At 38.8% G+C, this 16,231-nt stretch overlaps 1 protein-coding gene and 1 pseudogene across 3 annotated transcripts in view; one reads left to right on the top strand and one right to left on the bottom strand.

Moving 5' to 3' along the window:
- Positions 1-16,231, top strand: part of AFF4 (AF4/FMR2 family member 4) — an 85,583-nt gene that overhangs the window by 36,818 nt on the left and 32,534 nt on the right. The gene's annotated exons all lie outside the window — the stretch shown is intronic.
- Positions 14,962-15,591, bottom strand: LOC111828210 (annotated as a pseudogene).

Below are 16,231 nucleotides of genomic sequence, written 5' to 3'. Positions count from 1 at the left end.
GGTTGGCGCTGCACCTGTCATGCTGATCTAGGTGCCAGAAGCTCGCGCTCCACTGATCTGTGCTGGGAGGCATATACCTTTTACTATATAGGATAGAGGCCTGGGGGCCGGCTGGTTTGCCCTGAAAGGTGTCCTGGATCAGGGTGGGGGTCCCCACTGGGGTGCCTGGCCAGCCTGGATGAGGAGATGATGGCTGTTTGCAGCTGGTCACACACCCTTCAGGGTGGGGGTCCCCACTGGGGTGCCTGGCCAGTCTGGGTGAGGGGCTGAGGGCTGCTTTCAGGCTGGCGGTTTTGACTGAAGCTCCCAACCACTCCTTTTTTTCTTTTTTTTTTTTCTTCTGGGCCAGCTTTAGCTCTGGCTCTAGCTCTGAGGCTTCTGCTGCTGGTTTGTTTGCCGTTCTTCAGCTCTGAGATCACAGCCGGCTATATTTGTTAGAATGTTTCAAATTGCCAGCTCAGAGGCCGGCAAGTCAGGCGGGGAACGTTGGAGTCTGCAGTCACTGGAGCAAGCAAGCCTCACGTTCGCTTCCAGCTGCCTGGCTGCCGGCCGCCATCTTGGCTGACAGTTAATTTGCATAAGGATATGCTGATTAGCCAATGGGAAGGGTAGCGGTCGTACGCCAATTACCATTTTTCTCTTTTATTAGTGTAGATAGGTGTATACTTATTCTTTAAGTGTCTATGGGATCTGTAGTGAAGTCTTTTCCCCCTGATATTAGTGATTTGTATTTTCTCTCTTTCTGTTTTCTTTGATCATTCTAGCTAGAGGTTTATCAGTTTTATCAATCATTTCCAAGAATCATCTTAGGTTCTCTCAGTTTTCTATTTCTTTTATTTTGCTTTTATGGTGATTCTTTCTACTTATAATGGGTTTTATTTGCTTTTCTTTTAACTTTTTTTAAGAGGACTTTTTTTGGTAAATCACAGAGGTAAAATAAGTAATTTCTAGAAGAAATGGGCTTAGAAAACGAGTATGGAGGTAAAAGAAGGGCCCTTGGAGCTTGAGAGTGAGGAAGCTAATGGTAACACGCCTCAGGGAGGGAGAGTGAAGGGGGTAAGAGAGCTCACTGGGTCCTCCTAAAGGTTTTAAGGGTCAAGATTTATAGGAAGTCCTAAGGCAGTGGTTCTCAACCTTGGCTGCACATTAGAATCACCTGGGAATCTTTTTAAAATCCTGATTTCTGGGCCTCATCCCCCGGAAATTGTTTCTTTGTTACTAATGTTGTGGCCTCACCCCATAACAAAGAAACAGAATTTCTGGAGGATGAGGCCAGAAATCAGGATTTTAAAAAGATTCCCAGGTGATTCTAATGTGCAGCCAAGGTTGAGAACCACTGTTCTAAGGGAAGATCTTAATAGACTATTAAGCAGCTTTCCAGGTGTGTCCTTACAGGGTTGTGGTCTCCACTGATTGATTGGCCACCAGGTCAAGAGTTAATTATTCAAAGTAGCTGGTCCTAACGTCAGCAGTTGCTGGTTTTGTTGCTTATGTGGGCCTGGAGCTGAAATACAACAGTGATGAAACCATCTGAGTCACTGTAAGAACAATCCAGGTAGACACCATTATGTTACGTGCAGAGCGACAGGAACCGTGCAGAGCAACAGGAACTGGTGGGGTCAGACCAAACCTGGATTCAGCAACCTTGGTACTTGAGTTCTGACTAGGAAAGAATTCAGAGCCAAGACCCAAACTGTAAGAGAACATTTATTTGGTAAATTGCAGAGGTAGAAGATGTAATTTCTAGAAGAAATGGGCTTAGGAGACAAATTATGGAGGTAAAGGCAGGGCCCTTGGAGTTTGAGTTTGGAAGCTAATGGTAACATGCCTGGGGGGTCGGGGGAAGGGCATGCTCCAGGAGGGAGAGCCACTTCTAACTTCTTAAGGTGGAAACTTAGATCATAGATTGTAAACATTTCTTGTTTTAAGTATTTAAAACTACCAATTTTCCTTTAAGGTCTGCTTTAGTTGTATCTCACAAATTATGATATATTACGTTTTAATTATTCATTGCAAAATATTTCCTATGTGACTTTTCTGACCCATGGGTTATTCAGAAATATGTGGTTTTATTTTCAAATACTTAAGAATTTTCCAGATATCATTTTATTCATTGATTTATAATTTATTTACATTCTTTTCAAACAATATATGCTGTATAATTTCAGTCCTTTTAAAATTAAATGTTTATGGCCAAGTATATGATCTCTCTTGGTGACTGTTTCATGTGCACTAGATACAATATGGTTATATATATCAGTTAGATAAAGTAATCTATATTTAACTATTGTCTACTCTTTACTGAAAGGAGAGTGTTGACATCTTCATCTGTTTTTGCTGATCTGTTTCCTCTTTCTGTTTTGTGTGTTTTTAGTTCATGTATTTTGCAGCTTTGTCAAGTAGTACATAACATTTAGAATTGCTGTGTCTTTCTGATGAATTTGTCCTTTTTTTACATTATGAGATGTCCCTCTTTATATTTGGTATTAATGCTTGTTTCAAAGTCTATTTTGATATTCATATAGATACTACAGCTTTCTTTTATTCTATTTCTTGTGTTATTTAATAGCTATGCCTCTTTTTAATTATAAAATTACAGCTTGAGTTTATTAGAAGATTTTGAATATAAGTTTATAGTTATAGTTAATACCTACTTTTTCTTTTTGAGGATAACAGTTTTATTGAGATATAATATACATGCCATTCAGTTCATCCATTTAAATATATTTTTATTGATTTCAAAGAGGAAGGGAGAGGGAGAGATAGAAACATCAATGATGAGAATCATTGATCGCCTGCCTCCTGCACGCCCCCCTACTGGGGATCAAGCCTGCAATCTGGGCATGTGCCCTAACCGGGAATCAAAAAGTGACCTCCTGGTTCATAGGTCGGCGTTCAACCACTGAACCACTGCAGGAGGGCAGTTCATCCATTTAAGATGTACTATTTACTGTTTTTTAGTATATTCAGAGTTGTGCAACCATCAAGACAATTATTTCAGAACATTTTCATCACCCCAAAAAGAAACCCTACTAAAGGGAGTTAGCAGTTACCCTTCTATAGCCTCCAACCATTCTTCACCCCCCAACCCTAGGCAACCACTAATCTTAAATTATAGTTCTATAGATTCATCTATTCTGGGTATTTTATGTAAATGAAATCATACAATATATAGTCTTATGACTGGATCTTTCACCTAGCATGATATTTTCAAGGCTCATGTATGTTATAGCATGTGTCAGTACTTCATTCTTTTTATGGCTGAGTATATTTTATTGTATGGATATATCATATTTTGTTTAACTGTTCAATTGACATTTGGGTTGTTTTCAGTTTTTTGCTATTAAGGCAAATACTGCTGTAAATATTTTTGTAGACATATGTTTTTAATTCCCTTGTTTATATACCCGGGAGTAGAAATGCTAGGTCATATGGTAACTCTGTGTTTAATATATGAGGAACTGTCTGATAATTTTCCAAAGTGGCTGGTCCATTTTACATAACCCACTAGCAGTTGATGAGAGTTTGAATTTCTCCACATCCTGGCCAGCTAGCTTGTTACTTTCTTTTTGATTATAGCTATTTTAGTAGGTGCAAATTGGTATGTCACTGTGGTATTGATATTTATTTCTCTGATGGTTAATGATGCTGAGAATATTTTCATGGCCTTATTGCCCTTTGTATATCTTATTTGGAGATGTATCCAGATATTTTGCTGATTTTTAAATTGGGTTGTCTTTTTATTATTAAGTTGTAGGAGTTCTTTATTTTTTTCTTTATATATTTTAGAGTCAGTCCCTTATCATACATATGATTTGCAAAGTTTTTCTCCCATGCTTTGGGATATTTTTACTTTCTTTTCTCCTTTTTTTTTTTTTTTTTTTTTTTTTTTTTTACTTTCTTGATGGTATTCTTTAAAGCACAAAAATTTTTAATTTTGATGAAGTCCAGTTTATCAATTTTTTGTTTGTGTTTTTGGTGTCAGAGCTAAGAAACCATTGTATGATCCAAGGTAACAAATATTTACACATACTTTCTTCTAAGAGTTTTATAGTTTTAAATCTTACATTTAGGTCTTCGATCCATTTTGAGTTAGTTTTTGTGTTTAGTGTCAGGGATCCAACTTCATTCTTTTACATGGGCATGTCCAGTTGTCTCTCCACCATTTGTTGAAAACCCTATTCTTTCCCCATTGAATTATCTTTACACCCTTGTGGATAATCAGTTGACCATAATGTGTGTTTTTGTGGACTCTCAATTTTGTTTCATTGATCTGTTTGTCTATCTTTATGCCAATACTGTTGTCTTGATTACTACATCTTTGTAGTAAGTTTGAAATCAGAAAATGTGAGCCTTCCAGAACTGTTTTGTGTGATCGCTCTAGGGTTTACCATATCACAATTACTATCCAGTACCCTAGGCTGCATGGCCACAGTACCCACAGTTACTTTTCAGTAATGGGTCATTTCACATACAGCCTAATGCCTTACAACAGTATAACTTGAATTTCCTCCTTTTATTACCTGTGCTTTTATCATACATGCTACTTAATTATATGTCATAAACCTCACAATACATTATTTCCTATATTTAAAAAAGTATTTTTATTTTCCTTTTTTATTTTTCAATTGTAGTTTACATTCAGTATTATTTTATACTAGGGGCCCGGTGCACGAAATTCATGCACGGGGGAGGGGAGGGTCCCTCAGCCCGACCTGCACCCTCTCCAATCTGGGAGCCCTCAGGGGATGTCCTACTGACGGCTTAGGCCTGCTTTCTGTGGTTCTCTGCTCTCTGCGGACCTGCCTGCTTGATGCTACCGCAGGCCATGGTGTCTGCTCTTTGTGGGGGCCCTGCGGGGAACTGCTTTGCCCCTTGCTGCCACAGCCAGGGGCAAGCAGGGCCCTGCTGTCTGCTCGCTCACTGCGAGGGACTGCTTGCCCCTTGCTGCCACGGCCAGGGGCAAGCAGGGCCCTGTTGTCTGCTCACTCACTGCAGGGGACGTTCCCGTACCACCCCCAGCCACTCAGTTCCTGCGCACGTAGGCCCGGAGTGGCCGGGGTCGTTCCGGGACCCTGGGCGCTCCGGGCCTATGCGCGGGCCTACAGGCTCAGAGCAGCCTGGGTCCTGAGGACGCCTGTCCCCGGGACCCAGGCCGCTTGTCGCCGGCGTGCACGCAAGCGGCCGCCCCGCCCCCGGCCACTCCCGCCTGCATATGCAGATTAACCCGCCATCTTTGTTGGGTTAATTTACATACTCACTCCTGATTGGCTGTGGGGCGTTACGAATGTATGGTCAATTTGCATCTTTCTGTCTTATTAGTGTAGATTAGTTTTAGATGTACAGCATAGTGGTTAGACAATCATACACTTTACAAAGTGATCTCTTGGCATTTCATATGCCCATCTACATAGTTATTACACTATTATTGACTATATTCCCTATGCTGTACTTTACTACCATATTGCACCCACTGACTACCATATTGTACTTCAATGTCTTCCAATGTATTTGTCTTTCAATGTCTGACTTATTTCACTTAGCATAATGCTCTCTGGGTCCATCCATGCTCTCACAAATGCTAAGATTTCATTCTTTCATATGCCCGAGTAATATTCCATTGTTATATATGTACTACAGCTTTTATATCCACTTGTCTATTGATGGGCACTTGGGTTGCTTTCATATCTTGGCTGTAAATAAAACTGTAATGAACATAGGGGTACATATACTCTTTCCAGTTAGTGTTCTGGTTTCTTCAGATATATACCCAGAAGTGGAATTGCTGGATCATAAGGCAGTCCCATTTAAAAATTTTTTAGGAACCTACATACTGTTTTTCATAGTGGCTGTATGGATCTGCATTCCCACCAACAGTGCATGATGTTTCCCTTTTCTCCACATTCTTGCCAACACTTGTTCTTTGTTGAATTATTAATTCCTGGTCAGGGCACATGCTCAGGTTCCGGCTTGATCCCCATTAGGGGGTGTGTAGGAAGCAGCCGATAGATGATTCTCTGTCATGGATGTTTCTGTCTATCCCTCTCCCTCCCTCTCTCTGAAAATCAATAAAAACTTATTTTTTAAAAAGAATGAATTTTGGAGTCTGTTGAATGTTTTGTTGACTCTATTGATATAAAAGGATTTTCCCATTTTTTAAAATATTTAATTTCAGAGAGGAAGAAAGAGGGAGAGAGAGATAGAGACATCAATGATGAGAGAAAATCATTGATTGGCTGCCTCCTGCACGCTCCCCCTGGGGATCAAGCCCTTGACCGGAATCGAACCTGTGACCCTTTAGTCCGCAGGTCGACGCTCTATCCACTAAGCCAAACCGGCTAGGGCAGGAGTTTCCCATTTTTGATCTGTAACATGTGAGCTACCTCAGTTATTTAAAATTTTTAAATCAATATTACATTTCTGGTTAAAAAACTTCACTCTGCCTTATGTAGTTTTGAATTTGATTTTCAAAAACTTTTTTTTAAAAGAATTTTTATATCTGTATTCCTGAGGGATATTGGTCTGTAATTTGTTGTATTTATATCTGTGTCTGGTTTTGGTATCAGAGTAATTCTGATGTCATAGAGTGAGTTGGGACATAACTTTCTCCTCAATTTTCTGGAATAGTTTGTATAAAATTGATATTACTTCTTCCTTGACCATTTATTAAAATTCACCAGTGAAACCCTTTGACTGTTGAGCTTTCTTTGTAGGACAGTTTTTAAGTAAAAATTACATTTATTTGATAGATGTAGAGCTAGTCATGTTATCTACTTCTCCTTGAATGTGCTTTGATAGTTTGTGTCTTTCAAGGAATTTGTCCATTTTATCTACTGATTGTCAAAGACATCAAATTTATTGGTGTAGGTTTTTATAATATTCCCTTATACTTTTTATATTTCTTATTCTGGTTATTGGTAATTTATTTCTTCTCTTTCCTCTGGTTAGGGATTTGTCAGTTTTATAGATCTTTAAAAACTTTTTTTTTATCTCTATTGTTTTTCTCTTTTATTGCATTGATTTCCACTCTGATATTTATCACCTTTTTGTTTTCTTTTGGTTCAGTGTGCTCTATTAAAAAAAATTCTTAAAGCAGAAACTAACGTCATTGATTTGAGATCTTTCTCACTTTCTAATATATGCTTTTAGTGTTATAATTTTCTTCCTAAATAATGTTTTATCTGCAACTCACAAAGTTTAGTATGTGTTGTGTTATTTCTGGCATGTGAGGTATTCCAAGAGTTTAGGTCTTCTCAATATGGAAAAGTTGATAGAATTGCTCACATTCATTTGCTATTAGCTGTGGCATATTGCAATTTTAAGTGTGGCTTGGTTAAGATTATTTACAAATTACATTAACTGGTCTTAATTCAACAATCTTCACTAATGCACACATGGCTTAAAAAATAACTACAGTGAAACTACTGAATGAAAATAACAATAAAATGCATTTCTTTTTTTTTTTAAATTAAATCTTTATTGTTCAGATTATTACATTAGTTACTCTTTTTTCCCACCATAACTCCCCTCCACCCAGTTCCCACCCCACCCTCCGCCCTCACTCCCCACCCACTGTCCTCATCCATAGGTGCATGATTATTGTCTAATCTCTTCACTCACCCCCACACCCCTTTCCCCCGCCCCAAGAATAGTCAGTCCATTCCCATTCTATGTCCCTGATTCTATTACAATCACCAGTTCATACTGTTCATCAGATTATTTATTCACTTGATTTTTAGATTCACTTGTTGATAGATGTGTATTTGTTGTTCATAATTTGTATCTTTACCTTTTTCTTCTTCTTCCTCTTCTTAAAGGATACCTTTCAGCATTTCATATAATACTGGTTTGGTGGTGATGAACTCCTTTAGCTTTTCCTTATCTGTGAAGCTCTTTATCTGGCCTTCACTTCTGAATGATAGCTTTGCTGGATAAAGTAGTCTTGGTTGTAGGTTCTTGGTATTCATCACTTTGAATATTTCTTGCCACTCCCTTCTGGCCTGCAAAGTTTCTGTTGAGAAATCAGCTGACAGTCGTATGGGTACTCCCTTGTGGGTAACTGATTTTCTTTCTCTTGCTGCTTTTAGGATTCTCTCTTTGTCTTTTGCTCTTGGCATTTTAATTATGATGTGTCTTGGTGTGGTCCTCTTTGGGTTCCTTTTGTTTGGGGTTCTCTGCGCTTCCTGGACTTGGAAGTCTATTCCTTTCACCAGGTAGGGGAAGTTTTCTGTCATTATTTCTTCAAATAGGTTTTCAATATCTTGCTCTTTCTCATCTTCTGGCACCCCTATAATTCGGATGTTGGTACGCTTGAAGCTGTCCCAGAGGCTCCTTACACTATCTTCGTATTTTTGGATTCTTTTTTCATTTTGCTTTTCCAGTTGGGTGTTTTTTGCTTCTTCGTATTTCAAATCTTTGACTTGATTCTTGCGATCCTCTGGTCTGCTGTTGGGAGTCTGTATAATGTTCTTTATTTCAGTAAGTGTATGCTTAATTTCTAGTTGGTCCTTTATCACAACATCGAGGGTCTCATTAGATTTCTTGAGGATCTCACTACATTTATCGGCGGTCTCACCAGTCTTTTCGAGGGCCTTATTAAATTTATCGGCGGCTTCTAGACAGTTCTTTAAAGACCTTAAAAGTGTGATTTTGAACTCTATATCCAACATTTTGCTTTCCTCCAATTCTGTCGTTTGTGTCCTGTTTCTTTGTCTCGGCATTTTTTATGCTTCGCTGTGTCGATAGAGTGCCTTTCTGTACTAAGTGTCCCAATTACCTGAGGTAGACACTCTTGGTGCACTCCCTTATGGGCTTTGTGCACAGTCTTGTTGTAGTTAAGCCTTGATTGTTGTAGTTATCACTGTGAGGAATTGACCTCCAGGCCAATTGGCCGTGAGAATCAGCTGTGTCTGCAGTGGGAGAACTTCTGTGCTGGAGACACCCCTCTGGGGCTAGACTTGCTTCCATGGGGCTTTGGTGCTCACTGAGTCTGCCCCCGAGTGTGTCTTTTATGGTTCCACGGAGCTGCAAACTGGATGGTTCCACTCTGACCTCTGGGCTTCCTGGCTCCTGGATCTCTAGGGAGGTGCTAATCTAGCCTTTGCCTGAGGCTATCCAGCAAAAGTCTCCCTGCAGGGCTTGGGCGGGGCGGGTCCCATGGGATCAACAGGGCGGGGTTAGCAATTATGGCTGCTCTCAGTCTTGCCCTCAGAGGTTCTGCTTCTCAGTGTCCCAGTAATCGCTGCAAGCCCCACGGAGAGAAAGCTGCCCTAGGGTTCTGAGCAATGCCAGACAGTCCCGCTTCTCCCGTATGAGTCTGGTCCCTAGAGACTCGCCCGGAACTGGAGCTCAGAGCCTGAGACTCCCTCCCGATTGAAAACGACAACCGCGCCCTCAGCAGCCAGCCCGCTCCGCATGCACTTCGAACCTTAGTATTTTACTTCAGCACTGCGCCTCCTCTGAGCCTCGGTATGCTTTTCTCTTTCCTCCTAGTTGTAGAACTTCCACTCAGCCAGTCTTCCTGTGGTTCTGGATGATGTCCGTTCCGTCTTTTAGTTGTATTTTTGAAGTGGTTGTTCGAGGCAGCAAACTCCGGTGTTTACCTATGCCGCCATCTTGGTTTCTCTAATAAAATGCATTTCTGAGCACACAAGAAAATGGCAGCGTTTTTATTTTCTTTCTCCTACTATGAACTCTTTATCTGCCATGGTACAAAGCAGAAACAAGTATGCCATAAACAGACCTACATTATCAATATGAATATGCATTTATATCTCTAACCTTGCTTTTTGTGTATAATGTACTTACAAAATTGTAATGAAATTATGCAAGCATCACAATTTATACTCAGTGATATTTTGAGTTATGTGATAATTCAGTTCTGTTCTTATACATCAAAATTTAGTAAAATTTTATTAAAATCTCTTTTGAGGTTGCCCCCAATGTTCTATACCAGCAGTTCTCAACCTGTGGGTCGCGACCCCTTTGGGGGTCAAACGACTCTTTCACAGGGGTCGCCTAAGGACCATCGGAAAACACATATGTAATTACATATTGTTTACAGTAGCAAAATTACAGTCATGAAGTAGCAACGAAAATAATTTTATGGTTGGGGGTCACCACAACATGAGGAACTGTATTAAAGGGTGGAGGCATTAGGAAGGTTGAGAACTACTGTCTATACCTTTGTCCAAAAATTTGGTCTTTCTGCTTCTGTGAAAATGACTGAAATCATGTTAAGAGAGAAAACAGAATATACTAAAATGCATTTCTTTGTCAGGAAACTATTGAAACAAGCTTAATAAGCAGAGCTGAGCCCTAACCAGTTTGGTTCAGTGGATAGAGCATCAGCCTGCAGACTGAAAGGTCCTAGGTTCGATTCCGGTCAAGGGCATGTACCTTGGTTGTGGGCATATCCCCAGTGGGAGGTGTGCAGGAGGCAGCTGATCGATGTTTCTCTCTCATCGATGTTTCTAACTCTCTATCCCTATCCCTTCCTCTCTGTAAAAAATAAATAAAATATATTTAAAAAAAAAAAAAGCAGAGCTGAAGCTTCAGGACACATATATTGAAATAAATTATGCAGTGTACAGTTAGCTATAATGGATGGTAATACAGGTGCTTATGTTAGTCTCTTTATGATATTTGTTAGATTCTTTTTCAGTTATAAAATATTTGAAGAGCCAGGTACTATTTTGTGCACCACTCAAGGAAAGATAAAACAGAAAAATAGCCCAGCCAGCATAGCTTAGAGATTTAGCATCCACCTATGAATGGCATATGTTCGGGTTGCAGGATTGATCACCAGTAGGGGCCGTGCAAGTTTCCCCTCTGAAATCAAATATATATATATATATATATATTAGAAAAACAAATCCTAAAGTATAATTTCTTTTCCTTCCTCCCCACTCCTGTCTCCTTTTTTCATGGAGAATCTATGTGACACTTCTGAATATTTTTTCAAAGAGGAAGAAGTTCACTGGTTATTTTTTACCCTAGTTATCTCACTTAAAAATGAGTTAACACCTTTTTCTCTTTTTCTCTCCCCCTCTCCCTCTCCCTACCTCCCCCTTCTAGCCCCCTTTCTCTTCTTTCCCTCACACACAAGTCCCAAATATGCTAAATCATTTCATAACATTTTTTAAAAATAATAAACCCTCTTGTCCTTTCAGGGTAGAGATGATGTTTTAACAATGAATGTCATTACTATATATTTTTTATTGTTGACAGAAACTATTAGGACTTTATATGTGCAAACTTTCAAGACTTGGAAACATAATTTTCTAATTTCAGTGGATTTTGAACCTATTTGCTAAAAATATTAAAATGGAATCTTTTTGTTTTCTCTAAAAATATTTATATCAGTGAACATTGGTAATCTAGCTTAATTTCAATAGAAACTTTTGCATAATTAAGGTATAGGATTGAAATTTGGTATCATGACTTAGTAAGTATAGCAATTAGTTTTACTTTTGCAATTCTTTTATTTGTGTAGCAGTGTCTTTGCAATATCCAATGAAGCCAAACATCAAAATAAGCCATTTAAAAATGTTTATTAAAGTTACATTGATTAATAAAATTACATAGGTTTCTGTGCCAGGCCAGCACAGCCAAGGGTTTGGTTGAGCCTGAGGGGGGGGCGGTGAAGGATGTAGAAAAGACAGACAAAGAGAATAAGCTGGGTCTGGTGGATCTTCCTGTGCCTGGCTGAGGCCACAGAGAGAGATCCAGACAGCAAGCTGAGCCTTTTTTTTTTTTATAGCCAGAGGTAAACAAGGTAGTGGTCACCATAGTTATAATGTTCTTGTGAGTTTCACTTGTTTTGGCAGCACTTGCTACATCTCCCTCAGCCCATTAGCTACCCAGATAAGATCTAGGGAGAGTCATAAGGTCAAGCCTAATTATGCTAACAGGGCTGTGCCCTCTAAGCTGGGACTTGTTTGTGGCTTTGTCAACGGGTCAGTCCGAGGCTTAACCCTATAGCCGCTTCCTACAGGTTTCAAGTGTGGGTTTCTATAATACATCATTGTATTGTGTGTTCAACACCCAAAGTCAGGTCTCCTTCCATCAATCACCATTTATCCACCTTTTATCCTCTTCTACCTATCTACCTACCTCCACCCCTCAATAAGCCAATGTTAGTGTTACACCTTTGAAGTACTATTTTGTGTGTGTAGGAAAAGTATTATTGCCATTAATAAGTATAATTTTAAAGTTAATCTAAAATATTATTTATTCTTTTTTTCTGAGCCCTTTAAAATTTCAATATTTTAGTTATATATATCAAAATTAATAATAAAATATACAGTTGATCCTTATATGAGGATTTTTTTTCAATCTGCCTATTAAGTGGATGCATGTAGTTCAAACCCATGTTTTTCAAGGATCAACTGTACATATTTTGGAGATAAAAATGCAAAAATTTCTTAGTGATGGGGAGTGCATGAACAAAAAAGCTTGAATACCAATTTGTTTAAGTTGTAATCATCTACTTGGACCACTGGAGTAATCTCCTAATATCATTACTTCATTCTAGTTTTTCCAAAGCTATTCTCCACTTCTTAATAGCAAGACTGATCTTCCCAGCATGCATTTGTCATTGTATTTGTCATTGTATAATTCTTCTGCTCATTAGAAAATGCACACACACAAATCTTTAATATGATCTGTAACATCTACAAGATATGTAATCCAGCTTCTCGGGTCTTGAGTCTCATTTCTCACCACTCTTCCTTCTGGACTAATAATGTGTTTGTATTTGCCCTTCCTTATGCTTTCATAATTTCTAATTTACCTATATTTTCATGAGTAGTTGCAAAGATAGTCATTGACATTATTCAGATGGGTGTTAAGCTCCATGAGGACAAGGCCCTTGTTTGTTTTTGCTTATCATTCTATTTTTCCAGTACTTAGATGTGAGTGAATGTCATGCCAGAGAGTTTGTGTTTCATCCATTAGAGCAGGGGTGGGGAACATCCTGCCTGCAGACCGTATAAGGCCCACGAAATCATTTGATCTGGACCTGCCAAGGCATTAAGGGGTGAATTAAATGTTTGACCAAATATAGCAGGCTAATTTTTAAGTTGATAATTTTGTATAGCCTGCAGATGATGTTATAAATATCCAAATGGCCCTTGGCAAAGAATAGATTCCTCACCTTTGCATTAGAGGCTCTATGAAAAATAGGAGAGCCTTGGCTGGGTGGCTCGGGTGGAACCTCATCCCTATGTGCCAGGGTTGCGAGTTCTATCCCTGGTCAGGGCATGTGCAGGAATCCACCAGTAAATGCATGAATGGGTGGAGCAACAGATCTTCCCTCCCTCCCTTCCTTTCCTCCTCTTCCCTCCCTCCCTCCCTCCCTCCCTCCCTCCCTCCCTCCCTCCCTTCCTTCCTTCCTTCCTCCCTCCTTCCCTCCCTCCCTCCCTCCCTCCCTCCCTCCCTCTTCTCCGTCCCTCAAATCAATTTTTAAAAAAAGGAAAAATAGGAGAGTAATGATGTCACATACTAAGACTTGAACTTTAGAAAGGTTAGCTAGAGGCTGTAGTTGACTGAAGAAGAAAAGAAGAAAGACTGGAGTCAGGTAGATGCATTAGGTAGCCATTGTAGATGAGGACCTGAATGAAATCTTTGCATGGAGAGGAGATAGTGTTACACTTAGTAGATGTTTTGAAGATAGAATCCAGTAGCACTTGGTGACTGACTAGCTATTGTGGGACGTGAGGGAAAGGAGTCAGAAATTACTTAAAAGCTTGGGCTATTAATTTTTAGACCACTTAGGTAAATTAGCAGTTCAATGGAATGGAGGATTCTTTTCATTTTTTAAAATGTATATTTTTATTGATTTCAGAGATGAAATGAGAGGGAGAGATAGAAACATCAATGGTGAGAGAAAATCATTGATCAGCTGCCTCCTGCATGCACCTCTCCAGGGACTAAGCCCACAACCTGGACTTGTGCCCTAACTAGGAATTGAATTGAACCGTGACCTCCTGGTTCATAGGTTAACACTCAACCACTTAGCCACACTGGTTGAACAATTCTTTTCATTTTTGATGCAGTTCACAGGAGTAACCTTCTGGACACTGCTTTATTTATAAGTTTTTATAACTTTATTGAGATATAATTCACATACCATGCAATTTGCCCATTTGAAGTATACAATTAAATGGTTTTGAGTATATTTATAGACATGTGCTACAACCATCACTACAATTTCAGAACATTTTCATCACCCAAAAAAGAAATTCTCTACTCTTTAGCTATTACCTCCTTTTCTTCTGTCCCCTGCCAGCCCTACACAAGCACTAATCTACTCTACCTCAAGATTTTCCTTTTCTGGACATTTCATATAAATGGAATTATACCGTATGTGGTCTTTTACACCTGGATTCTTTCACCTAGCAAAATGTTTTCAAGGTTCTTCCAAGTTGTAACTTGTATCAGTACTTCATTCCTTTTTATGGCCAAATAATATTTTATTGTATAACATATATCACGATTTGTATACATTCATCAGTTGAAGGACATCTGGGTTGTTTCAAGCTTTAGGCTATTATGAATAATGTTACTGTAAACATTTGGGTGCAAGTTTTTCGTGGTCATGTTTTCATTTTGCTTGCTCATATAGTAACTCTATATTTAATGATTTAAGGAACTGCCAGAATGTTTCCCAAAGTAGCTAGCTACCCCGTTTTACATTCCCACTAGGCTTTCAATTTCTCCATATCCTTGACAGCACTTATCTGTCTTTATTATTCTAGTCATCCTAGTGAGTATGAAGTGGTATCTATCGCATTGTGGGTTTGATTTGTATTTCTCCTGATGAGAAATGATGTCAAACAACATCTTTTCATGTGCTTACTGGCCATCTGAATATCTTTCTTGGGGAAATATATATTTAGATCCTTTGCCCATTTTTCAATTGAGTTGTCCTTTTTTTTTTTTTTACATATAATTTCCATTTTATTTTTTCCCAGATAACTTTTCTTTAGTCCTTAAGGGCTTAGCTCCATACGTAGGCCTTGGTGGAGGTCACAGGGCAGCACTCGCAAGTCTAAATTGGGGTGAGGGTGTTTGGTTCTTCTGGGTTTCATGAGACTGATTCCTGATTACCTTGCTGTGAATGGCATAATTCACACAGTAATGTAGTTTTACATACAGCTTGGGAAGCACATACTAGTAAGCATCAAAGACACTCGCTTTGGAAATGTCCCTAACATCTATGGCCTCTACTATATTTTGAATGACTAACTTCTTTTAAATTTAATTAATTTTTAAAATATATTTTTATTTGATTTCAGAGAGGAAGAGAGAGAGAGCACATCAGTGATAGAGAATCATTGATCAGCTCCCTCCTGCACACCCACACTGGAGATCAAGCCCACAACTCGGGCATATTCCCTGACTGGGAATCGAACCATGACCTCCTGGTTCATAGGTTGATGCTCAACTGCTGAGTCATCCTGACTGAATGAAGAACTTCTTAATGGCCTGGTCCTTGGGCATGTATCAGGTGCAGTTAATGCCATGAATAGGCTGCACATGCCTGTGTCCTTTTTTGGCATGACTGTTGTTCCTTCTATTCTTGGTCATCTTGGAAGTGAGGAACCAAGAAAGTTAGATTATTTGTATTTTTACCATTAAGTGGTAAGAGCTCTTTATATATTGTAGATGTCAGTCTCATCAGATAATATGATTTGCAAATATTTTCTCCCCATTCTGTGGGTTGTCTTGTACTTTCTTGATAGTGTCTTTTGAAGCACAAAAGTTCTTAATTTTGATGAAGTCTAATTTATCTGGTTTGTGTCTTGTGCTTTTGGTATCATATGTAAAAATTCTTTGCCAAATCTAAAGTCATTAAGATTTGGCACTACATTATCTTCTAAGAGTTTTGTAGTTTTAGCTTTTAAATTTAGATCTTTGATTTAATTTATTTTTTAAAAATATTATCTGAAGTAAGCATCCTACTTCATTCTTTTGCATATGACTGTTCAGTTGTCCCAGTACCATTTGTTGAAAAGATTCTTCTTTCACTATTAGATGGTCTTGGTACCCTTCTTGACTATCAGTTGACCACAGATGTAGGTTTTTTATAACTTTTTTTTAATAGCAAAACTATATTTTAGGTTTCATACTGTTTGGATTTTTATTTCACAGATAATTATGTCATTAAAGGAAGATTGTGCTTATTTAATTTATTTTTTTAAGATATGTTTTTATTGATTTCAGAGAG

The sequence above is a fragment of the Myotis lucifugus genome, unplaced genomic scaffold (assembly GCF_000147115.1).
Source record: "Myotis lucifugus unplaced genomic scaffold, Myoluc2.0 scaffold_300, whole genome shotgun sequence".
Classification (NCBI taxonomy): Eukaryota; Metazoa; Chordata; class Mammalia; order Chiroptera; family Vespertilionidae; genus Myotis; species Myotis lucifugus.
This window is presented reverse-complemented; position numbering and strand designations above follow the sequence as displayed.